Source organism: Hyperoodon ampullatus, assembly GCF_949752795.1.
Source record: "Hyperoodon ampullatus genome assembly, chromosome: 5".
Taxonomy (NCBI): domain Eukaryota; kingdom Metazoa; phylum Chordata; class Mammalia; order Artiodactyla; family Ziphiidae; genus Hyperoodon; species Hyperoodon ampullatus.
Window position 1 is genome coordinate 75,374,134 of NC_136918.1, and position 17,925 is coordinate 75,392,058.

At 41.7% G+C, this 17,925-nt stretch overlaps 1 pseudogene across 1 annotated transcript in view; it reads right to left on the reverse strand.

Moving 5' to 3' along the window:
- Nucleotides 1–823: 823 nt before the first annotated feature.
- The window catches only part of LOC307053769 (elongation factor 1-alpha 1-like), a 78,839-nt pseudogene continuing 61,737 nt past the window's right edge, over nt 824–17,925 (reverse strand). Inside the window, exons 4-5 of the transcript in view lie at nt 1,354–2,392; nt 824–1,044 (exon numbers count right to left, since the gene is read on the reverse strand). The product of the transcript in view is annotated as an elongation factor 1-alpha 1-like (transcript). The remainder of the gene's footprint in view (nt 1,045–1,353; nt 2,393–17,925) is intronic.

The window sequence follows — 17,925 nt, forward strand, 5'->3', positions numbered from 1 at the left end:
TGTTGGAGTCAAACTCATGAACAGGGTTTAATATAATGCCCAAAGTTTTAGCATAACTGGCAACTGCTAGGTCTTTCAGAGCATTTATAGATTCTCCTGCCTGGGCAGACACCTAGAATGAACTACAATACAGTATTTCAAAGGGGCTTAATTTAAGCCTGCTTCTGGGAGCCACTAATCCATAGCAGGGCAACTGGCAAGGCCTCATCCCAAGTTAAGTTAGTATTCATTTTCTCAGTTTTTCCTGTTGATTGTGGTCTCTGGGATTAATGTAGTTCCAATGCCTTAAACCAAATTGGGATAATTTCCTTAAGGAGGGCTTTAACTGATTAAAAAGTACTGATTTTAATGAACTTATTTACAAAACAGAAACACAGACTTAAAAAACAAACCAAAGGGGAAAGGTTGGGGGGGGAGGGATAATTAGGAGTTTGGGATTATCATATACACACTACTATATATAAAATAGATAATCAACAAGGACCTACTGTATAGCACAGGGAACTCAGTATTCTATAATAACCTATATGGGAAAAGAATCTGAAAAAGAATATAATTGAATCACTTTGCTGTACACCTGAAACTAACACAACATTGTAAATCAACTATACTCCAATACAAAATAAAATAATTTTTAAAGTACTGATGTTAAAAACTGGTAATTTTAAACTGCCACACACAAAACCAGTGATGCACAAGTCTCCTTTCCTTCTGAAGTTTATACAGTTCATTGTTATCATTAATCAGTCTTTTTACAAAGAGTTCTGAGACCATTTTTCCACCACTGATTTAAGACTGGGGTGGCAGGTATTGGAGATAATATTCATTTAGCTTCTTGAGTTTTCTGGACAGACTTGGTGACCTTGCCAGCTCCAGCTGCCTTCTTTTCCACTACTTTAATGACACAGCAACTGTCTGTCTCATGTCATGAACAGTAAAGCAACACAGAGGAGGATATGAAACTCTCAACACATGTGGGCTTGCTAGGAACCGTAATCAACAGAAGCAGCATCACCAGATCAAAAATTTGTTGCCAGGACTTCCCTGGTGGCACAGTGGTTAAGGATCCACCTGCCAGTTCAGGGGACATGGGTTCGATCCTTGGTCTGGGAAGATTCCACATGCCACAGAGCAACTAAGCCTGTGCACCACAACATGAGCCCATACACTGCAACTACTGAAACCTGCACACCTAGAGCCCATGCTCGCAACAAGAGAAGCCACCACAATGAGAAGCCTGTGCACTGCAATGAAGAGTAGCCCCCCACTCGCTGCAACTAGAGAAAGCCTGCAAGCAGCAATGAAGCCCCAATGCAGCCAAAAATTTAAAAAATAACAATAAATATAAAATAAAAACGAACTTGGGTCCATCTTCCAGCTTTTTCCCAGAATAATGATCAGTCTCCAGCTCAGCAAACTTGCAAGCAATGTGAGCTGTGTGACAGTCCAGCACATGTTCATATCTAGCACTGATTTGGCCTGGATGGTTCAAGATAATCACTTGAGGCATGAAGCCAGGTGCTTCCATCGGTGGGTCATTTTTTCTGTCACCAGCCACATGGTCACAACGAACATCTTTGACAGACATGTTCTTGACATTGAAGCCCACACTGTCCCCAGAAAGGGCCTCACAAAAGCTTCATGGTACATTTCAACAGACTTTACTTCAGTTGTAACATTGGAGCAAAGGTGACCACCACGATAGGTTTGAAAACAGTCTCCACTCAACCCACAGGGACAGTACCAATACCAACAATTCTGTAGATGTCCTGGAGGGGCAGACTCAAAGACTAGTCAGTTGGATGAGTTGGTGGCAGGATGCAATCCAGAGCAGCATGGTTCCACTGGCATTGCCATCTTTTGGGTGACTTTCCATCCCTTGAACCCAAAGCATGTTAGCACTTGGCTCCAGCATGTTGTCACCATTCCAGCCAGAAATTGGCACCAATGCTCCTGTGTTGGGGTTGTAGCCAATTTTCTTAATGTAAGTGCTGACTTCCTTAACAATTTACTCATACCTCTTCTGGCTGTAGCGTGGCTCAGTGGAATCCATTTAACAGCAACATTTAGTTGTTTCACACCAAGAGTGTAAGCCAGAAGGGCATGCTCATGGGTCTGCCCATTCTTGGAGATACCTGCTTCAAATCCACCAGCATCAGCAGCAACAATGAGAACATCACGGTCAGACTGGGATGTGCCTGGAATCATGTTTTTGATAAAGTCTCTGTGTCCTGAGGCATCAGTAATAGTCACATAGTACTTATGGTCTCAAATTCCCACAGGGAGATATTGATGGTGGTACCACACTCATGTTCAGCTTTCAGTTTGTCCAAGACCCAGGCAATCCTCTTCAGAGACTTTTTCCATCCAGGTGAGATTGCTTCCACCCATCCTGAAAAAAAGTGTCCACAAACACTAGCAGGTATCTGAAATTTCCTGTAGCTCAAGGCATTTGTGTCCAGTCGTTGGTGGCACAGATTCCTTTGTGTTGGGCCCCTATCTGGGAAGGTCCAACAGCAGTCTTTGGGTTGTTTTTAGCACGAATCATGCAATTCTGAGTGACTCGCTGTATGGTCTTCTATAGGTTAGGCCCCATTATATATATTTGAATCCATTGTAAGGTGGCATCTCTCCTGTAATGGGTACTAATATGAATGTGCTGCAGCACAGGGTCCAAGATCACCTCAGGAATCAAAACAATTGTGCACTACATTTCCAGCCAGGCAAGGTGCAATCCAAGTGAAACCCCACTCCTTGACCCTCTCTTTGTCCTTTTCTGAATATACTGGATGGTATTTTGACAAGTCAGTCTGTGGGAGAAGTGACCCTCTTGCCTCAGAGGATATTGCTTTAGGTGTCCCAGGGTCCCTTTTTAAGGGGATGTCTATTGGCCATCCCTGGAGTGCTGTTAGCGCACACTCTGGTCTTACCTTTTCATAGACCTGGGGTGGGGGGAGAGGGGGAGGAGAGCTCTGTCTCCTGGGGTTTTCATGAGAACCATCTGTAGACTTAAAGAGTGTTCTCATGGGACACTGATGTCAAGCTGTTCTGAAGAAAAACTTAAGGGTGAAAGCTCATTGTTTCTCCCCCAGTAGGGGCTTACCTCTCTTCCAGTTACTCCCCTTTTGGGAATCCAGTGCCAAAAAAGTGGCATTTTGTTTTACATCTTCCTTCTTCTGTTGCTGTTCCCTGTTGAACACTTTAAAAACAACATCTACCCATTAAGAAGGGTTCATTCCAAATGCACCGTCTAATCTTCACAACTTTCTCCCAATGTCTGAGACACTTTGCCCAAAATAGATCAAATTTATCATTCTAATATTTTCAGGGGCCTCAGGATCTGCATTAGTATAATGTCTGTAGGCTTGATAAATCTTTTCCAAAAATTCAGAGGGATTTGTTTTTTGCTGAATTTCTTGAATTTTGTTTGAACTATTTTGCTTTGGTTCCCCTTTCCAAAGCCCTGCCCAGATGCACTAATAAGTAGCGTTATAAATAAGGGCACTCCTCCCTCATCGGGGTCCCATTTTAGTTCAGCTGTGGGTGATGCCAACTGGGCTCCAGTTGTAGAGGACCCTCCTTATGAAGGAGGGTTGCAATCTTTCCAGTTAAAGAAGTCTGAGAAACACATCTGACTGATGATTTGCATTTAGTCCCCATATGAGATAAAGGTGTAAGGGAAATTGCCCTGCCCTGGGAGGGGCCCAAACTGGGTGCCCTGTCAGGTCTTAGATAGCGATACTAGACCAAATCCCTGTGCCCCAGGAACTAACACAGGATTTTCTAATTGATCCCTATAAGGAGGGGCAGTTCTGAGCTCCAGTGTCAGGAATTGGGGTTGGATAGGAACGGAAAGTGGTGGAAGGGGTGGATATATTGGCATAACAGCTGGAGGAGTTAAGGTATTTTATCTTCCCCCCAGAATTAGACTTTCTAAATTGAAGTATAATAGATTTTTTTAAATTGTATTTATTTATTTATTTGGCTGCTTTGGGTCTTTGTTGCTGCGCACAGGCTTTTCTCTAGTTGTGGAGAGCAGGGGCAACTCTTCATTGTGGTGTGTGGGCTTCTCATTGCAGTGGCTTCTCGTTGCAGAGCGTGGGGTCTAGTCGCACAGGCTTCAGTAGCTGTGGCACTTGGGCTCAGTAGTTGTGGCTCGCGTGCTCTAGAGTGCAGGCTCAGTAGTTGTGGTGCACAGGTTTAGTTGCTCTGTGGCATGCGGGATCTTCCCCAACCAGGGCTTGAACCCAGGTCCCCTGCATTGGCAGGCGGATTCTTAACCACTGCCCCACCAGGGAAGTCCGAAATATAGTTGATTTACAGTGTTTTGTTACTTTCAGGTGTACAGCAAAGTGATTCAGTTATACTGTATATACATATATATATTCTTTTTCAGATTCTTTTTTCTTATAGGTTATTAGAAAATATTGAGTATACTTCCCTGTGCTATACAGTAGGACCTTGTTGTTTATCTATTTTGTATATAGTAGTGTGTATATGTTAATCCCAAACTCCTAATTTATCCCTCCCCCTCCTTTCCTTTTTGGTGACCATAAGTTTGTTTTCTATGTCTTTGGGTCTATTTCTGTTTTGAATATAAGTTCATTTGTATCATTTCTTCTTGGATTCCACATATAAGTGATATCATATGATATTTGTCTTTCCCTGACTTCACTTAGTATGATAATCTCTAGATCCATCCATGGTGCTGCAAATGGTGCTGCAATCCCACTCCTCAGCATATATCTGGACAAAACTCTAATTCGAAAAGACACATGCACCCCAATGTTCACTGCAGCACTATTTACAATAGCCAAGACATGGAAGCAACCTAAGTGTCCATTGACAGGTGAATGGATAAAGATGTGTTATATATATACAAACACACACACACACACACACACACACACACACACAGTAGAATATTACTCAGCAATAAAAAAGAATGGAGGAGTTAATATTTGAAGCAACATATTCTCACTCTCATTCTCTTCCTTTTCTTATTTTCCTTGATGTAATAGCACAAATGCTTGCTCATAAAGGATTTCATCATTCTTCCCTGCTTCTTCGCAGAATAGCTATAAATAGTAATTGATCATCTCTAACCTTTAAAGGATGACTTTTTGCCTTGGCATCAACCAAACAGGGAGAATTCTGGGCTGAGGGTTTTGGTGATTTTAGGAACCAAGTGGAATCTTTTTCTCTTCTCCCTAGGAATGTCCCACAGACACACCTTTCCCCTCCCCCCATTCCTTTTCTCCATTTGACATCAGTAAAAATTTTAAATATCACAAAATTGATTTGACTGTAAATGAAGAAACAATACCAAACAAAATGAAGTGAAAAACTCAGAGGACAAAGAGTAAATCCTAAATAAACCCTCAAGTTTGGTCTTGGAGTTTTACATATACAACGACACAGGAGACCATAAATGATGTAATTAACACAGCAAGGGTAGCAGTGCATGGTGCATAGGGTCCCAAGATAACCATGCCTAAACCCCCTGTGGAGATCCAGACAGGTACAGTGGCCACACATTTTTACAGTAAAATATCATCTTCTTCTCACTCATGGGTTCATGGCTGTAATTAGATCACTTATCCAAAACCTACCTCAGAGGACTTTCTTTAAGGGATATTTAAAACATTCCCCATTTTTAAAGACAGAAATTAAAGACAAAACACAAATGGCACATATAAATGCTAGCATCCAAAGAAGCAAACAAACCAGGTCACAAATCTAGTAAAAGTCAAACAACTCTCTCCTCTCTCCAACAGGGTAACCTAAACAAAGGTATTTTAGCTTAATGCTCATTACCTGGGAGGCAGGGTTCCCAAAGATGGGCCATTATGTATAATTTAAGCTTATAGGCAACATCCCTTTAGTGATTAACTTATAATACAATACAAAGGTTCTTTCCCATTACATCTGCAGATGGACTGTGTGTCTGCATTTGAGTGTGAAGGAGAAATTTTCTGATCACCTTTTAGGATCACAAGTGTGAGCCCTGTCACTTAGAGCCAGACAGGGAGCAGAGGATCCACTTCACCCCCGCTCCCCACCACCAGCACCTTGTACAGCTCCTTATTTTTGAAGAGGATCAGGACCCCGTTCCCACAAACTTTTCCAGTGGCCCAGAAGAAGTGACCTGAGTTCTACTGAGCCAGGTGGGAAAGGAGGATGCCTTCTCTATGCTTACAGGGTACAAAAGCCAAAGTCTGCCTGGTCCAACAGACACTAAGCAAAACACCTGTGATTTGCTAAGAATCTTAGGTCACTTTCTGGCTCCAGCTCTTGTCATCAAATATTCAACTCGAGGAAAATGGAACTCTGCCTACTATGGATAAGCAGTACATGGTCTGGACATGGGTCACTCACCTTTCTGTTTGGAGCCCATGCAATACTAGTGGCTGACTCCTGAGCTGTGTTGGCAGATGGAAAGGCATGGAGTTCAAATGGGCTTGAACTTGATCCACTGTTTTAGATTTTGTCTTGAAATGAGGAAATTTTTGTAACCAAAAATAGTTGGTTACAAAAATACTTATTTGGTATTAGCTATTAGTTATAAAATAGGTAAATACTGGGTCTCATATAAATTCTGTAGGCCTCAGTAAGGCCAACTGGTCAAGACATACCTGCTTTAGCACTATTCACAATAGCCAAGATATGGAAACAACCTAAATATCCATCAACAGATGAATGGATAAAGAAGATGTTTTATACACACACACAAACACACACACACACACAATGGAATATTACTCGGCCATAAAAAAGAATGAAATAATGCCATTTGCAGCAACATGGATGGACCTAGAGATTATCATACTAAGTGAAGTAAGTCAGGCAGAAAAACAAATATCACATGATATCACTTATACGTGGAATCTAAAATGTAACACAAACGAACTTATCTACGAAACAGAAACAGACTCACAGACATAGAGAACAGACTGTGGTTGCCAAGGGGGTGGAGCGGCACGGGAGGGCTGGATTGGGAGTTTGGGTTTAGCAGATGCAAACTAGTATATACAGAATGGTTAAACAACAAGGTCCTACAGTATAGCACAAGGAACTACATTCATTATCCTGTGATAAACCATAATGGAAAAGAGTATATATATATCTGAATCACATTTCTGTACAGCAGAAATTAACACAACATTGTAGATCAACTATACAATAAAATACACTTTTAAAAAAGGCCCATTAGTGCCCACATTGGCTGAAGGTCACTGCTTTGGAAGTTCCCCCTACTCTTACAGGAAGTATGGCAGGAGAATGGGCTGGTGGTGCTTATCTTTCTTCTATAAATTGTTTCATAATGGAGTGTTCTTTGATGATGTGGGGCACATTGCTGATACCAGTGTTGCTGAAATGTTGTCCCCAGAGCATGTAAATATGGACAGACAAAAGTAGGTCTCGTGCTATGAGGCCCCCTTGGGCAAACGTCTTTAGGAGCTTCCTTATCACACGTCACTTGGTGGCTACCTGTCTTCTGTACAGTAACTGGTTCTTCACAGAAGAGTTTACTTGACTAATGATGGAAGAACTTTCCCCTGCTTTCAGAAATTTTCTATCAAGTTGACTTCATTGTAACCAGAGACATTTCTCCTTCAGTTTCCAGTGTTATTGCTGTATCTGCTATAAAGTCACATCTGCCAGCTTCCAGCCATAATTCCTGAGGACTAGTGGGAACTGGGCCCCAGAAACAACAAAGTATGCAGTACAAGACAGCTGCCATCAACATCCTGCCTCTAGCGACTGCCCAGGATTCCCTGAAGTGAGAGGACCTAATTAAAGTGTCATCGTCCCCTCCAGAAAACAGCCAGAGTCCTGTGTGTGCATGGTTGCCAGCTTCCATCCCATTATTGGCTTTTCTGCTTTTAAATGTTGTTTCCAAAGAACTTACAGCAGTCCCTGCCATGCATTGTTTTTCATTCTTTTTAGATTAATGAGGTGGCCTGCTCAAGTTAGATGAGCCAAATTAATCTCAATGAATGCAACCCATAACACCGTAAAAGCAAATAAGTGACTTTATTTATTTATTTATTTTTAAATACTTACCTTTTTTTTTTTTTTTTTTTTTTTTTTGCGGTACGCAGGCCTCTCACTGTCGTGGCCTCTCCCGTTGCGGAGCACAGGCTCCGAACGCACAGGCTCAGTGGCCATGGCTCACGGGCCCAGCCGCTCCGCGGCATGTGGGATCTTCCTGGACTGGGTCACGAACCCGTGTCCCCTGCATCAGCAGGCGGACTCTCAACCACTGCGCCACCAGGGAAGCCCCAAATAAGTGACTTTAACTCTGCTTGCCAAAGAATCTTTTTGGCATGGGAGGCGCCTAATTTTTCCTTCCTGACATTCGACAGGAAGAGTGAAAGTGACAGTCATGATCTTGATTCTCTTAAAGCAGATTTTTTATGAGCATTGAGTATGTGTCAGGGCATTTAGAAAATGTGTTGTTTTTTTCAAAGAAAAAGGATAAGATATCCATCAAGTTTGGCACTGCATTGAATTTGCTTTATTTGAGAAGGAAGTAACTGCATCACAAAAGTCCTGACAAAGATATTAATGGGACTCTGTCAGAATGAATAATAATAAATGGTTTTCTTGGGCATCCAACATAAATGTCCTTATCTAAAATGGTATGTTGAGATGATGAAGCAAAGATGACAATAGAACTGTTGGCTGACTGTCCATTTTTTTCTGCTAACTGTAGAAACAATGAACGTGATGCTTTACCTCACAAAGGAGTACTGGTGATTGTAAGGAGGGGGCTCCTTCCCTCCTCCAACAGAGAGTTTTACCAGCTGCCAATAACAGCCAGCCTGCTGCTAAAATGTCACCATAAGGGACACAGCTGAGGTTACAGTATCCACAAAGGACATGGATATTTAGGAAAACGTGAGTCAAAGCAGAGGAAGTAGGCAAAGAAAAAAGAACTGATGAAAAGAAAGTAAATAAGGAAAAGATCTATTCTATAAAAACTCTAGACTTTTTTCAACCTGTAAAATTAGAACCGGCAGCATCTATTCCCTGCTTACATGGTTCCTTTCTCTAGCCAATAACCATGAGGACGCCTTTGCCATGGGAAGAATATTGTGATTTAATGACCCAAAGCCCTTTGTTAAATGCCATTTCCCATAAAGAGAGAGGCTCAAGATTCTGTGGCCCAGGAGCCATTGAGATGTGTGTTTATGAGGAGGCCCATCCAAACCACGTCAAACACAGGAAATTCTCACCGTGGTTTACAAAGGCAAGTCTTACCCTCACCTGACACAGTACTTGTTAACCTTGGCTACAACTTAGAACCTCGCAGGTTGCTTTTAAAACCCAAGTCCAGTATCTTCAGAATCTCTGGAGCTGGTTCCCAGATGTCAGTGTTTCTTAAAGCTCAGATAATACAAAGCACAGTGAAGGTTCAGAACCACTGGCCTGAAACAGCATGATGTACAGATGGGCAAGTCATGTGGGGCACCTGGGTCAGTTATTTGGGAACCTCCCTAGAGCAATTCACATGGGAGAAAATTTTATTAAAATGTAATAATAATAATGTGTATACGTGCATAGTACAATTTTATATTATAAAGTGTTTTTATGTGCTTGTGAGAGTGCCCCCTGGGAAAATGCTTCGCATGTTGTAAAACTACACAAATGTTAGATGTAATCAGCCTGGGACTTCCCTGGCAGTCCAGTGCGTAAGACTCTGTGATTCCACTGCAGGGGGCAAGGGTTTGATCCTTGATTGGAAAATTAAGATCCCTCATGCCGCATGGCCAAAAAAAAAAAAAAAAAAGAAGTAATCAGCCTGTGTGATCACTGAGGAAATGAGCAGAATGAGAGGCCTGGGACTCGGTCAGTTCTCACCAAACAAGTGGCTGGCAGACCTTTTACCAAAATTGGGTCCCTGACTTTCCTGTGTCCTCTCCACAACACTTGGGAGTCAGAATTATCTTTGAAGATCTCCCTAAAAGATTGACATATTTGGTTTCCTCTATTATGAACTGTGATTTAGCCTCATGTACAAACATGTGTTAAAAATTGCTCTAAGTTGCCTTAGAAATATGTTGCTTTAGTATTTCCATGATAAGATCACAAGTGAAACAAACTCAATTTTAGCTCCTCTGAAGTTTTCAAAGTTTGTTATTGTTGTTGTAATATTTGCAATTGTATTTTTTTCACTTGTCCTGCACCTGCAGCAAGTATCAGAGGTTTAGGAAAAACTACTGAGAGGAAAAATGGAAAGTGGAGAAAACTTTATCTATTAACTTAGTTTCTTTGGATGCAAATTGGGATAGATGAAGACTGTTCTCCTGGCTGAATGCCTTAGAAGAACCTAGAGAAGCTGCTGTGGAGCTGGAGGGTCTCTAGTGGGGGTGAAGCTGACTGACTGATCAATGAGTCCCCCTCTCAGGCCTCATCAGGGCCCCTCTCCCTCAGGACTTGAAGGTAATAACCGCATGACAGTTATTGAAACCCCCCAAGTCTCTCATTTAATCTCATTTAATCTCATTTAACCCATAGTCTCTCATTTAATCCTCAACCACCCTGTGAGTCAGTTGTTATCATCTCTACATTACAGATGAGGAGATTGCAACTCAGAGATTATGTGACATCTCCAAGTCAAATATCCAGTGAATGGCCAAGCTGGGTGAGAACTGAAAGTTGTGCCCCTCTGGACTCCTGGTCACACATTCTGGGCAGGGCCCCAGCTTCCTAACTGTTCTGGTGGAAAGCCCTCTCTTCAGCTGTGGGGAAACAGGAGCCCCCTTCCCCAGGGCACACTTGTCGATGTGGTTTAGACAACTTTTCTGGGAGTCAGTTTCTCCCAAGTCTGCAGAAAAAAAGGTGGGTGTCATGTCCCTTAAATTCACCACTTCTCACCTCTTCTCCCATCACCTGAGATGGGAAAGGAGTGGAAAGAAGACTGGTTTGCCAGAGCCAGGCCTGATGAGAACTGGATGGGAGTGAGTGTGAGAGGAAGGGCTGGCCTTGGGTGTGGGATCACCTACCACCAGACTGGGGAGCTCTGGTTGATGCCACTTGTATTTACAACCAAGTGAAACTGCTCTATTGGCAGGGCTAACTTAGCTTCCCATCCTCGAAGAGCAAGAGGACCAAGTATGTATTGAGGGGTCAGGTGCTAATAGTGGTGAATAGAAAGTAAGGATGAAAACATCTGCTCTTCACTCCACGTTACAAATCTAAATAGTTATATTACCTTCTTGGTCAACTCCATAGTTATTGTTTTGACCTGAGCAAGGGTCTTAAGCCTGACTAGTAGATATTGATTAGACTTGCAAATAGATTTAAGCAGTAAAACAGTAGGAGACTTAAAAAAAATCCTGAGTTTCCAGAATATCAAAGAAGTCATACCAGCTAAAACTGCTGAACCAACTTCTTTAAAAATAAGCATTGATTCAAAATGTAATAGAATAGTGAACTCTTGCATCTTTTTAAGGACGTTGTCTCAACTTTCTCTCCATCTAATGAGGTGGGAAGGAGCATTGGACAAGGCAGGTAGTCACTCTTGGACTCTGTGCTTCTTGATGGATGGGAGGCCTATGAAGAATGTCTGTGGATTAGTCATTTCTTCTATTTATGTGGTAAGTTAGGTTGACCTAATTATCAAACACAGAAGGTCAACAATCATGCCAACTTTGAGACATTGTCTAGTGACCCTTCTATTTCACCATCAGTCAGAAAAGTGCCTGAGCTTTTTAGGACCTTGGTGCTCCCAGGCATGGAGATCCCACCATTTCTTATTTGCTCATCTCTGTGTTGAATTATTGGTCTGGCCACAGTGAGGGGGCGTGATTCCTCTTTGTTACCTCGTGAACTGTTTGTTTGTTGATTCTACATTGAGCCAGGGTTGTTTCCTAGTCTCACTGAAATTAGAGAGACATTCAGAGAACCCACTGACTGAATAAATAAAAATTAGGGAAAAATCATTATGGGTCAATAATCCAGTTGGATTTTAAGAGGACATGAAAGAAAAGGAGTAACTGATTTTTAAAACTTAAAAATAAACTGTATTATAAAAGTAATATTTGTTTATTATATAAGTTTAGAAAAAAAAGAGAAAAACACTTCATGATCCCACCTTGTAGAGTTACTAAGACTGTTAACATCTTCTAGAACTTCTGTGCCTATGCATGTGTATGTCTGTATAGGATTATACTGTGCATGTTGTTTCATAGTCTTTTTTTCCATTAATAATATATCCTTCAGTGTCTTAAAGTTTGGGGGGTTTTGGTTTTTCAGTTGGAAACAGGCCTATGATGGGCATCTTTATGGCTAAACCTTTGTGGACATCATTAATTATTCTTAAGTAAATTACTGAAAGGGAAATGACTGGATCAAAGGATATGGAGTACCTAATTGCCCCTCAGAAAGACTGTACCAAGTTATATGTGTTCAAAATCTCCTCTATTGGGGCTTCCCTGGTGGCGCAGTGGTTGAGAGTCCGCCTGCCGATGCAGGGGACAAGGGTTCGTGCCCCGGTCCGGGAAGATCCCACATGCCGTGGAGCGGCTGGGCCCGTGAGCCATGGCCGCTGAGCCTGCACGTCCGGAGCCTGTGCTCCGCAACGGGAGAGGCCACAACAGTGAGAGGCCTGCGTACCGCCAAAAAAAAAAAAAAAAAAAAAAAATCTCCTCTATTTAAGACAAGAGTAGCTGGGCTCTCCCTGAGAGATGTGCACAGGCTTCCTCTCCACTTACCAGTAATTCCTCCCCTGCTTCCAACTGAGGATATCACTGTTTTTCTTTCCTTTAACAAGTTCCTGAGGGGGCAATGCTCACCCTTCCCTTATTTCCCTTTTCTCTCTCCACTCCTAGGACTGGATTATCACCCCCAGTGAGCCAAGCAAGGACCCTTAATACCTACCATCTTGGAATTCCCAGGATCTCAGAAAGGAGCTAATGCCCTGGGTGAAATTATTAGGCCATTATGTGGAAAGCAGGAAGGAATGCAAAAGCACATATGACTCTAGCTTGTGAGTATGGGATGGGTCCAAGTATCTTCATCAGGACCAGTCCACAGCCCTGGGAAGAGTGGGCTGTTACATGGCAAGGGAGGAAGGAGGCTGACTCCACATGGTCTGCCTGGTAGGAGGTGGTGATTTGGCTGGCAGGATGGGAATGGTATTAACACTGACACCATAGTTGTGTCTGTCTCCAGTAAACCATTTCTGTGAGGGCAAGAGAGGGCTGGTGTTGTCACAGCCCTGCTGCTGAGGACACTGTCCATGTTCCTTATACCAGGGGCTGCACAGCTCAAACCTCTCAGGGAGTAATGTCAGGAAGAGCTGTCTTTCCTGTGAAAAAGAGTATGACTCCTTGACTCAGGTAAAGAAAGGTATTTAATCCTACCTGCCTCCTTGAAAGCAAAGTAAAAGTGAACCAACTATTCTTAGCCTCATTTCTGGTGTAATCATCTCTCCTCACTCCATCTTTCCTATCTGTGTTGCCTGCAAAGAATATTTAGGTTTGTATTTCCAGGTATATATAGTCCTACAGTGTATGTGCTTTTATGGTAAGTCACACCACCTCTCACAGGGAAGGAAAGAAAGCGGGGAGGTAGGAAGGGAAGGAGGTCACCTGGAGGATTTTCTGAGTGGCAGATTTGAAACTTAACTGTGAGTCTTGAGCTCCACTTTAATTTTCTTAAATACTGGAAGGAATTTATTCCCTTCCATTTATCCAGAACAAGAGGGACATAATAAATAATTGTTAAATTCTTGTTTACTAAAGACTTAAATTCAGGAGTGTTTCAGGAGTGTTTCCCAGATACCTGTGGAGGGGATGGAGGGGAGGGGATGGAAGGAAAAACAAAGGGAGAAGAGAAGGAGGGAGAAATGAGCTATGGCCTGGGAACATCTCCTAAACCACAGGGAGGGCCCAAGCCTGGAATCACTGCAGGGTGGTGACACTGGCTGCTCTCCCAGCAGGGGCACGATGCTTGCTCTGGGGGCTCAGGTGTGGCCTGACAGCATGGCAAGTGATTTGGGCCACGTCCCAGGAGCTGACAGTCTCCTAAACGGTGCTGAGAAGCTGATAAAAGCTGAAGAGACTTGATGAGCACTTCTTAGACCCATTCACAGTCATTGCCAGTGGAGTCCATGATCTTAATTGTGGAGCCCAGAAAACTGGGATCTAAATGCTGCCAAGTGACACCACTGGAAGTACCTGCCATTCTAGGCAGCTCTGTCCCCTAGTGCAGGAGGTAAAGAGTGAAGCTCTCAGGAAAAGTTTCCAGATTTTAAGTTATATTTTTCTCAATAAAATGTAAAAAAACAAAGGTCAGATATACATATAAACTCTTCTTTCTTCTTTCTGCCCCATGTGTGTGCAGTCCCCTAGGCTGTAAGTTAACACATGATGAATTAATCATATTACATTTACTCAAAACTCATTATCAAACTACTAGTAATTGTCCAGCCTGCACTTTATTACCTGCTGTGTTAAGCAGGACTTCCTATTATCTATCCTAAAAACCCCTTTCTTCAAGCTCTAAGAGGCTGCATGGTGATCAAAATTTTTGAAATTTGATAGGAAGATTCTCGATCATTCCTTGCCCACTTCATTAGACATCAGCTTTAGTCTTCTGTGCACTCCCAGGGGCAGGTTTCACAGGTGGCATGGGAAGGCTTCCAAGAGGCACACATGAGAAGGGAATGGAATGAGCATATTGAAGATTTTATTTTTCCTTCTATTCATTTCACCTTATTCTTTCATCTGCTCTGGCTTCCCCTCTGCATGCTGTTGACCAGCATAGTGCTCGGCAGGTGACAGGCAGAACCTCCAGAAGGCTTATTTGGTAAGTGAATGAAATGAACATACTGAACATACTGGAGCATCTTCTTCTTTTTTTTTTGTTTCAATTTCCTTGGTTATTCTATTTGCCTTTCTCTTGGTTGACTCCAAGCACCATAGTGACATTCTTGTAAAGGTCTGAAACCATTTCAGAGGCCCACAGGGCAAATCACACATTTATGTACCCTACGCTTCTAGATGTCAATGGTCACATTAAAACTTGAATAAGTGGAGGGCAGACTTGTTCCTGGTGAAAAGACGATATTTCATAAAATTGCCTGTTATTTCTAAATTGTACCTAAAGGTCCAGGGCCGTTCCATCATAATCCCACCAAAGTTGAGGGAAGGCAGTGAACAGAAAAGGCATGAGGGTATAATTCTGTAAAAATGGTTCTCAAATTCATCCAGAATAATAAGATAGAGGAAATCTCAAAAGAAATTCTAAAGATAATAAGTAAATGGGAAAAGATTTATCTTTCCAAACTCTAAACCATAAACACTGTTTTAAGAATGAACAAAGCCCATGTGCTACTGGCACACAAATAAGTAGATCTAAAAAAAACCAATAGAACAAGTACAGAAAGATGCTTTTACATGTAGTCAGTTTTTTAATTTTAAGATATTTGAAACACAGGAATCCATAACTCCATACAATAATACATATAAATAAGTGGGAGAGAAGGGAGGACTATGGCTTTCAATGGAATGTTGACTGCCCAGCTGACAAATGTGGAAGGGGTGCTAGAGTTGGAAAATCATTGTTCTGCAGCCATCATGGTACAGACAAGAATCATCAGTGGATACTAAGTCAAGAGGGAGGGAGGGACAGATTTTGATGGTAAGCAAGATATTTGCATGGTATTAAAGTGTCTCCCCACACATGGAAGCAACCTAAATGTCCATCAACAGATGATTGGATACAGATGTGGTATACACACACACACACACACACACACACCACTGGAATATTAGCCATAAAAAGAATTAAATAATGCCATTTGCAGCAACATGGAATGGACCTGGAGATTATCATACTAAGCGAAGTGAGTCAGAGAAAGACAAACATCATATGATATCACTTATATGTGGAATCTAAAGTATGACACAAATGAACTTACCTATGAAACAGAAACATACTCATAGACATAGAGAACAGACTTGTGGTTGCTGGGAGGGCAGGGAGATGAATTGGGAGTTAGGGGTTAGCAGGTGCAAACTATTATATATAGAATGGATAACAACAAAGTCCTACTGTGTAGCACAGGGAACTATATTCCATATCCTGTGACAAAGCATAATGGAAAAAAAAAATAAAGTGTCTTCCCATGGATTGCTTACTAGTTAAAAGGGGAAAACACTAACTATACAGTAATTACCAGGTGATCAAAGCTAATAGCACCAATATGGGACAGATGAATATCGTGAAACCAGATATAATACTTTGAGACAAAATGTCACTTCTATCATATCCCAGCTGAAATGTATAATCTGAATTTAGTCATTAAGGAATGTCAGGCAATTCCTCCCAAAGAAAAAGGGAATGAATGCTTTCAAAAAATGTCAAATGCATAAAATCAAAAAAAAAAAAAAAGACTGGGTATAGATACCAGATTAAAAGAGATTAAAGAGACATGACAACCAAATGTAATACCTGATCCTAAACTACATCCTGTATTGGAGGTGGGGAGGGATGCTAAGAAGGACATTATTGCTAAAATTGGAACATGGACTTTATTTTTTTTTATTAAAGTATTGTTGATTTACAATGTTGTTAGTTTCAGGTGTACAGCAAAGTGATTCAATTATACATATCTATATATCTATATATATATATGTATATTCTTTTCCAGATTCTTTTCCCCTATAGCTTATTACAAAATACTGAGTACAGTTTCCTATGCTATACAGTAGGTCCTTGTTGGTTGTCTATTTTATATTCAGTAGTATATATATGTTAATCCCAAACTCCTAATTTATCCCTCCCCTGGACCATGAACTTTAGATTAAGGTATTGTATCAATGTTAAATTTAGTTAAATTGACAACCCTACTGTGGTTATGTGAGAGAAATTCTTATTTCTAGAAAATGCACACTGAAGTATCCAGAGGAAAAGAGTCATAGGGAGTGCAACTTACTCTCAAAAGTTCAGGAAAAGACTCAGGAGAAAATATTTATATAAAATAGGTAGATAGATAATAAGGCAAATGGGTACGAAATGTTAGCAATAGGTGAATCTAGGTAAAAGGTACATGGATGTTCTTTGTACTATTATTGCAACTTCTCTGTAACTTTGAAATTATTTCCAAATAAAAAGTGTTCTTTTGTTGTTTTTGTTTTAAGAATACACACAGTTGGGACTTCCCTCGTGGCGCAGTGGTTAAGCATCTGCCTGCCAATGCAGGGGACATTGTTTCTATCGCTGGTCCAGGAAGATCCCACATGCCACGGAGCAACTAAGCCTGCGCGCCACAACTGCTGAGTCTGTGCTCTAGAGCCCACGAGCCACAACTACTGAGCCTGCATGCCACAATTACTGAAGCCCATGTGCCTAGAGCCCATGCTCCACAACAAGAGAAGCCACCACAGTGAGAAGCCTGTGCACTACAATGAAGAGTAGCCCCTGCTTGGCGCAACTAGAGAAAGCCCACATGAAGCAACGAAGACCCAATGCAGTGAAAAATAAAAATAAAATAAAATAAATTTATAAAAAATATATATATGTCCACAATTTTAAAATACTAAAAAAAAAAGAAAGAAAGAAAGTAAAACGAATACACACAGTTATGGTCCCATCTATATAAAGTTCAAGAATAGGCAAAACTGGGACTTCCCTGGTGGTCCAGTGGTTAATAATCCACCTTACAATGCAGGGGATGTGGGTTTGATCCCTGGTCAGGGAATTAAGATCCCACATTCTGTGGGGCAACTAAGCCCGTGTGCCGCAACTACTGAGCCTGCAAGCTCTAGAGCCTGCATGCCACAACTAGAGAGCCCATGTGATGCAACTACTGAGCCTGTGCACTCTGGCATGGAATGAAAGATCCTGCATGCCACAATAAAGATCCTGTATGCCACAACCAAGACCTGACACAGCCAAATAAATAATTTT